General features: G+C 39.9%; 1 long non-coding RNA gene across 1 annotated transcript; it reads left to right on the forward strand.

Moving 5' to 3' along the window:
• Positions 1-6,877: 6,877 nt before the first annotated feature.
• On the forward strand, positions 6,878-8,734 carry LOC128364793 (uncharacterized). Its single transcript, XR_008321783.1, has 3 exons — positions 6,878-6,947; positions 7,122-7,295; positions 8,323-8,734. It is a non-coding gene; the product is annotated as an uncharacterized LOC128364793 (long non-coding RNA).
• The last annotated feature ends 343 nt before the right edge of the window (positions 8,735-9,077 follow it).

Genomic DNA, 9,077 nt, shown 5'->3' on the forward strand with positions numbered 1-9,077 from the left:
GAAGCTGAAAAGAATGAAAGAATGTGTGACACCAAATATGTTTTATCATCAAGTTCTTTTAATTTCATTCTTTAACCACAGCTGGAGGGGTAGCAGCATAGCGGCTGCTGCAGGACAGGAAGTCATCGAGGGAGAAAATGAAGCTGAATTTGTCTGCAGCTCAGTTTAGTTTTAGTTAGTTTTAAATTGTTCATTGTAGTTTTTATTTAGTTTGTTTTTTTTATTAATTGTAGTTTTTATTTTAATTTCAGTCAACTAAATAACTTTTTCATTGCTAGTTTTAGTTAACTATAATAACCCTGGTCCACAGATATTTAATCAGAGTCAAAACCAGGAAAACAATCAGGCAGACAAATCCAGAATCCAAAAACCAGGAACCAGGCAAGACAGGCAAAGTAATGCTGGAAAGTTAGGCATGAAAACACGAGACAATCTGGCAGAGGACAAGTGGAAATGGGGCCTGAATATGAAGGGGACCTGATGATGATGATGATTGCAACCAGGTGTGGAGATGGGCGGGGAAGCACAGGTGAGGGGAGTGAGCTGATGAGGGTGACAGGATCTGAAATGACAGGATAATTAGTGACCACAGCTGATCAACCCATGACACCTACACACTGTTGGACATCATGAAAGCACTCTCATGTTTAGTATGCGTTGTCATGATATTCTTCAGATTGTTCACATGCACACAGATAGGTGCAGATACACACACACACATGATGTTGAAATCCCCCCCCCCCACCTCGCTTGAGATGTGTGTGTCCTACGGTGGCCAATGGGTGAGACTTGTGAGGTCTGGTTTTAATACACTGCTTTAATAAATAGACTCATTATAAAATACTATTAACTATTGCAGCAGCTTACTCATTTTGAAACATGCTTAGCAGTTATTATTGATGATATTGATGCTGATAATACTTTAAATATCTAGTTAATAGTAATCTAGCACATAATACAGTAAACGTGTCCGTTACCCGTTAGTGAATCTAAATCTGACCTTTTCAATCTAAAGTCACTTTCAGAAACAGGAAGTGGATCAGCAGCATTTTGTTGCTGTTTATTGTTTATTATGGATGCAGAGTTTAACATTATCACAGCAATGTTAAACCATGTGTGGCATCATGGAAACCTATTTACATCTCTAATGAGACTCAAATCTGACTGACTGCTTGTAGTTGTATGTTATTGTACAGTAGCCTACAGGAAGTAAATGAGGGGGCAAAACACACAAAATTTATATAAGAATTTAAAATTTGTAGAATTTAAGTCCAAACTTTCATGAAATTTGAGAGCCGAGGAAACACACATACACACACACACACACAAACGAACACACACGTGACTTCCTGTAAATGAAAAAGTAAAGCAGAAGGAGGAAGAGACAGACAGGAAGTTAAAGTTTCAAGTGTTCAGTCAGACGCCATTTCACATCAGAGCAGAAGCAGGAAAACAGTGTGAGGCAGGTGAGTGTTAATATCAGGACTGTAAATAATGATTACTGTCATTATTGATCAATCTGATGATTATTGATCACATTCATTGTTTAGTTGATTAAATATGAAATGACAGAGTTTGAGGTGTTAAACGTTGTTTCCTGTTGTTGTTTTCCTGGTTTGTGCGTCCTCACAGCGATGTCACGTGACTCACTGCTGAGCTCTAAATAGAGAGAAGTCACAGTTAAGAAGCACACACATGTTTATCTGAAGTCTGTTTGTTGGATTTAAACCAGAGTCAAAGTTTCTCTTTGTGATGACTAGAAAACACACATGGTTGTAGTTAAAGTCATGTCAACTAATAAGAAGCTACTAAGTTGAGAGGCAGGACTGGGTTTATTATACTGTATGTGTGTGTGTGTGTGTGTCTCCAGTGTTACTGGTTTACCTCTCAGACTCCAGAAGATGAAGAAAGAGGAGGAAGAGGAGGACGGAGCAGAGTCTGTAATATCCAGCTGTCTGTCTATGAAGAGTGACCGGTCTCTACCTAATCCTCCATTCTTCAGTAATGAACCTGGACCCTCAGACACAAAGTAAGAGACTGTTTCTACTGTAAACTGACCTGAAGATGATTCAGTTTAATATCATTTGATAATCTACATTACAACAATATTTTATAATATTGAGGTTTTTTTATAGTTCAGTCACTGTTCCTTTTGGTCTTTGAGCATTGACTGCATTATTTCTTCATTTAGTAGAAAGATGCTTGATTGCTTTTGTGAAATATTTAATACAGGTAAAGTAGCAGAGGTCAGATTGTGTTGTTTGCTTTGTAGACAGGAAGTTATTGTGACAGTCCAGCATCAGCAGCAGTGCCTTTAGTTTAACTGTCACTAAATAAACTGTTATATAAAATCTTTAGTTTTAACACCTCAGATATCAGACAAACCTGTAGATGTTAAAAACTGCTGAAATTGATCCAGTTTGCAGCTGAAGATAAAATGTTTAGAACATGCAGAAAGAGATATGAACACAACTATTAATTATCTTTATTAAATCATGTTTCGTGTAACATCTGATCTTTATAAGAACTAATTATATGTGTTAAATAATTATTTCTACAGACAGAGAGCAGAGTCTGTAATATCCAGCTGTCTGTCTATGAAGAGTGACCGGTCTCTTCCAGTCAATAAATGTAGTGTAGCAGCAGGTAACCCAGGGTGATACTTACTAAGGATTTACTAACAAGTCAAACTGTGTCTGTCCTTATTTACTAAAGGACTGCAGCAGCAGGTACAATGTTTGGTCTCATGTAATACAGACTGTGTCTTAACGTGTTCCTGTTCAAAGACACTAAATATGGGAGGAGGTCATGTAAATGTATTGAAACAGCCTGCTGCAGCTGATTTATCACAAATCAAAGTACAGGAATGTACCTAAAAGGTTGGCCTCCACTAATGTCATGTGACATAAAGAATGTGTTCATGTCCACAGAGAGAGGAAGAGGAGGGCTGTTTCTGTGGAGGACCAGCTGTCCTGCTGTTCTTTGTGTCAGGACGTCCTGAAGGATCCAGTCTCTACCAGCTGTGGATACTGGTTCTGCAGACAGTGCATCACCTTATACTGGCACCAGCCTGCTTCATCAGGAGACTCCTCCTGTCCCCAGTGTGGAAAAAGATCCAGAACCAGAGCTGGACTGCAGACAGACAGTCAGACCAGCACTGTACAAAGTAAGACTGAAGATCTGTCTGCTGATGTCATCATCTCTGAAAACAGGAATCTACCTCCTCTATCCTACTGAACATTAACAGTCACACTGATTTCTGTTTCATTCTACCTTTTTTCTTCTCTTTCAGCAGAAAGTGGTCTGCAGGAGGTTTTAGATGAACATCAGATCAGTCTGAGCAGCACATGTGAATGTGTGACTCAAGGAACTGATGAAGCAGGAACTAAAATCTTCCTCATCAGGATCTTCACTGAGGTCCACATCACAGAGGGACTGAGTGAAGAGGTTAATACCCAACATGAGGTGAGGCAGCTTGAAAGAGCTTCCAAGATGAAGACCCTCCATGACACTCCAATCAAGTGTCAGGACATCTTTAAAGTCTTACCTGACCAACAGGAAACTGAAGAGGTTAATACCCAACATGAGGTGAGGCAGCTTGAAGCAGCTTCCAAGATGAAGACCCTCCATGACGCTCCAATCAAGGATCAGGACATTTGTGAAGTCTTACACAGAGTCAGAGTGGTTCTGATGAACGGCGTCGCTGGCGTTGGAAAAACCTTCTCAGTGCTGAAGTTCACTCTGGACTGGGCACAGCGCTCCAACAACCAAGATATCAGTCTGCTGATTCTGTTCTCGTTCAGGTCGCTGAACTTGATCAAAGATGAGCAGTACAGTCTGCTCATGCTGATCCATGTTTTCTATCCAACATTACAGAAGCTCACAGCAGAGAAGCTCGCTGTCTGTAAAGTTCTGTTCATCTTTGACGGCCTGGATGAAAGCAGACTTTCACTGGATTTCAACAACAGTGAGGTCGTGTCTGATGTCACACAGAAGTCATCAGTCGGCGTGCTGCTGACAAGCCTCATCAAGGGGAAGCTGCTTCCCTCGGCTCTCGTCTGGATAACTACCAGACCTGCAGCAGCCAATCAGATCCCTCCTTCATGTGTGGACAGGGTAACAGAAGTACGAGGCTTCACTGACGCCCAGAAGGAGGAGTACTTCAGGAAGAGATTCAGTGATGAAGAGCAGTCCAGCACAATCATCTCACACATCAAGACATCCAGGAGCCTCCACATCATGTGTCACATCCCAGTCTTCTGCTGGATCACTGCTACAGTTCTGGACCACATGTTGACTCCAGACCAGAGAGGAGAGCTGCCCAAGACCCTGACTGACATGTACTCACACTTCCTGCTGGTTCAGACAAAGAGGAAGAAGAACAAGTATGATGGGGGACATGAGACGAGTCCACAGGAGCTGACGGAGGCTGACAGGAACCTTCTTCTGAAGCTGGGGAGGCTGGCGTTTGAACAACTGGAGAAAGGAAACATCATGTTCTACCAAGAAGACCTGGAGCAGTATGGTCTTGATGTCACAGAGGCCTCGGTGTTATCAGGAGTTTGTACACAGATCTTCAAAAGAGAGAGTGTGATCTTCCAGAAAACAGTCTACAGCTTTGTTCACCTGAGCGTTCAGGAGTTTCTGGCTGCAGTCTACATGTACCACTGTTACACCAGCATGAAGATAAAGGTAGTGGAGGACTTCCTGGGAAAAAAACTAAGTGACTCATTTCTTGATGACTTCCTGCAGGCAGCCATAAAGAAATCTCTCAAAAGTGAAAATGGCCACCTGGACCTGTTTGTCCGCTTCCTTCATGGCCTCTCTCTGGAGTCCAACCAGAGTCTCTTAGGAGGCCTGCTGGGTCAGACAGACAACAGTCCAGAAATCATTGAGAGAGTCATCAACAACCTGAAGGAGATGAACACTTGGTCTGTCTCTCCTGACAGAAGCATCAACGTCTTCCACTGTCTGATGGAGATGAACGACCGCTCAGTACATCAGGAGATCCAAGAGTTCCTGAAGTCAGAGAACAGATCAGAGAAGGAACTCTCTGAGATCCACTGCTCAGCTCTGGCCTACATGCTGCAGATGTCAGAGGAGGTTCTGGATGAGTTGGACCTGAAAAAGTACAACACATCATGGGAGGGACGACGGAGACTGATCCCAGCTGTGAGGAACTGCAGAAAGGCTCAGTAAGTCCAGATGTGATTAACATTATAAATCAGTGTAGACTAGTAGTTTAGTTCTTCAAATATAAATAATATAACATTATTATTATAGTTAAAATAGTGCTCTACTTGTTTATATGTAAAATAACATGTCAGTTATATTTAGTCTCAGATGTTGTTGAGCTGTTTAAATGTTGTGAGTTTAAATAATGTTGATTTTTATAGCTGTTAAGTTAATGAACATTTATTCTATTTATTTCTAGTCATTATTGGATTGGACTGTTTTCTTCTCTTTCTCTTCCTTTGTGTGTTGGAGGATTCATTCAAACCTGGTGAAACACATGAAGGACTTTAGAGGTCCTGTTTATCTTTCAACTGTCCATTAAACGAATACAATTAAAAACAAAGAAAACAAAGATTTCAAATATAAAAAAGATTATCTGAACCACTGATGTGAAGATCAAATGTTCATCAAAATAGTGAATGTCAAACTGTTTGATCATCAAATGCATGAAGTAAATATAAAGTGTCCTCTTTCATGATAACATATGTTGTAATATTTGTGTCATTACAGACTTTCTGCCTGTGAACTCTCAGAGACTCACTATGAAGTTTTGGCCTCGGCTCTGAAGGCCAACCCCTCCCATCTGACACATCTGGACCTGAGTGAGAACAGGCTGTTTGAATTAGCAGTGAAGTGTCTGTCTGCTGGACTGAAGAGTCCAAACTGTAGACTGAAGAATCTGATGTGAGTTCACTGACTGTAGTTATAAATCAGAGTAGATTAGTAGTTTAGTTCTTCAAATATAAATAATATAAATGTTTTATTATAGTTAAAATAGTGCTCTACTTGTTTATATGTGAAATAACATGTCAGTTATATTTAGTCTCAGATGTTGTTGAGCTGTTTAAATGTTGAGTTTAAATAATGTTGATGTTTATAGCTGTTAAGTTAATGAACAGTTATTCTATTTATTTCTAGTCATTATTGGATTTGACAGTGTTTTCTTCTCTTTTTCTTCCTTTGTGTGTTGGAGGATTCATTCAAACCTGGTGAAACACATGAAGGACTTTAGAGGTTGTGGTTGAGGTTTTATTGCAGCAGCATTTTATCACAACATATATCAGTATTTAACAGTTATCAGTGAATGCAGTAAAGTTATTATTACATGATATATAATCAGACATACAGGTAATACCTGATTTTACTCAGCAGGCTTTAAAATAAGATCTGAAACATTTTGATCTGTTTTCTGAATTGAACTGTATTTATTCTATTAGTAACAACCTGTAAACAGTTTTCATGCCTTTACAGAACTTTGTAAACTTGTGTTTGAAACATGTAGATGAAGGATTATAATAATATTGTTATTCATTATTAAATGTTATTTAAATGTGTGCGTGTGTTGAACCGAGTAATGGTGGCTTATATTTCTCACAAATTCATCTTTTTATTTTAAAGAAAAAGATTTCAAATATTCAAAAAGATAATCAAATGTTCATCAAAATAGTGAATGTCAAACTGTTTCATCATCAAATGCATGAAGTAAATATAAAGTGTCCTCTTTCATGATAACATACGTTGTAATATTTGTGTAATTACAGATTGTCTCGCTGTGGACTCTCAAAGACTTACTGTGAAATTTTGGCCTCAGCTCTGAAGTCCAACCCTCATCTGACACATCTGGACCTGAGTGGAAACAATCTGTATGATCCAGGAGTGAAGCATCTGTCTGCTGGACTGGAGAGTCCAAACTGTAGACTGGAGGCTCTGAGGTCAGTTCACTACCTGTAGCTTTGGTAGATTTATTTTCTATTCAGCTGTTTGAAGTTTACATTTTCTAAACTTCTACATTTAAATCTTCTTCAGCTCTGAACAGATTATGAAACATTTCATCATTTCAAACAAGAACTTTGTTTCTAAACTAACTTCATTTATTCTTTATTCAGATTGGAGCACTGCAGTTTGAAAAAGATCAGCTGTGATTATCTGGCCTCAGCTCTGAAGGACAACCCCTCCCATCTGAGAGAGCTGAATCTGAATAACAACAAGCTGAAGGATTCAGACGTGAAGCAGCTGATTGATCTTCAGCAGAGTCCAGAATGCAGACTGGAGACTCTGAGGTCAGTAGAGAGTTGGAGTCAGTCTGTGCTGGTTTCAGCAGTTTAGTATTAAACACAGTCAGTATCAAAGCAAAGATCCAGTATTTCCTGGTGAAGCTCCAACCTTCTCAGTGCTGCTTTCCTCAGTGAAGCTGTGAGAGGAGAATGGTGACAGGCTTCAGGATTGGACAGAAAGACAGAGAGAGAGAGAGAACAGTCAGCCAATCAGATGAGCCAGAAGCTTGTTGTGATCTTGTGTTTGAGTTGATGTGAAGACGACTGTTGTTGTTGTGTTGATGTCTGCAGGAAATAAAGCTGGATTACAGCTGACAGCCTTACAAGATGTATAGAGACAGTGATCCTCATCATCAAATCTGATCTCAAAGTGTTTGTTCTCTCATTTCAACACTAAACTATTGATCAGTTCATCTTTGTCAGAGCTCTAAGATCAGTCTGACTGCAGCCTGCAAATCACTGGCTCTGATTTCACACAAGCATCATTACGTTTAGTAACCATGTGGTCTTTATACAGACCAGAACCTCTGCTGAAGTCCAGGAATCACAGCAGCTGTTTAGCTGAGAGCTCTGACTGATTGTCATGTGATGATTTAACAGCAGGAAACATCTTCAAATCCCACAGAGACTCTGTAGCTTTAAACTTTGATAAGAGTTGACATGTATCAGCAGTAAATCCATCAGTAAACTGATGAGTGAATGTCTCTGTTTCTGCAGTAATGATGTGTTCATGACTCTCAGCACTTTATTTCCTCTGTGTACTTGAGTGAAATCTGCAGAGGAAACACACTTGATAGTAAAAGTGTGTGCAGGTGTGTGAGCTTGGAGCTCAGTGTGTTCACTCCAACACATTAACATGAGAGCTGAAAGGAAGCAAGCTACGCTGCACAGCTGTTCCACTTGTGGTCTGAACAGGACTGAAGTCCCTGCTGCTCTTTATACTGAATGTGCTGCATCACTGACTGACAGCTGATCAAGTGAGTCTCACTAAACCCTCATTTATCTCCTCTGTTCTTTCTTCTTCTCTCATCAGATGGTCATGATCTCTGTCAGAGTGAGAGTGAACATCCAGGAGTGTTGAGAGAGGATCAGCTGGATCCTGATGATCCATCTTGAGTCTGGATCTGGATTTTGTCATCTTCACTTAAGTCTCTTAACTGACTCCAAACTGAACAGTTATCTCTGGATTTAGCTGAAATCAGCTTTTAGCCCTTTTAATAACCTCACAGTCATCAAGCGTTCCCTAAACATCTGTCCTCTCAGGGAACATCTCTGCCTGAACTCCACCTGCAGCTCCTAAATATCGGCACACACAGGAATCATTTACCAAATTTGGAAAGTTGATCGAACTCTTTTCCTCCTAAAAGTAGGAGCAGAGATGTGTCACTCATTCACTCATTTTTGGACAGTTAGAAGTGACTTCCTGCTCTGAGACGCTTGATAAATACGAGCCCAGATGTGACAGACTCATTTCATTCAGTTCAATTCTGAAATAATTTCTCATTGGTCAGAAAACCTGCATGCAGGTCAAATCATATCCTGGTTCTGTTGATAACAACATCAAACCTGTGCTGAAAAACTTTGTATTTTTTGATTCCAGTCTAAGTTTTGATGATCATATCAGCAGCTGGTCCAGTCCTGTTTTCACCATTAAAACATATTAAAATAATATCTATAAAACTAACACAGAACACTTTAACTCAAACCAGGAACAGAGATCATATTACTCCATTTCTATCATCACTTCACTGGTTGGCTGTTTGTTTTAGGATTGATTTAAAGATTTGA

Source organism: Scomber japonicus, chromosome 9 (assembly GCF_027409825.1).
Source record: "Scomber japonicus isolate fScoJap1 chromosome 9, fScoJap1.pri, whole genome shotgun sequence".
NCBI lineage: Eukaryota > Metazoa > Chordata > Actinopteri > Scombriformes > Scombridae > Scomber > Scomber japonicus.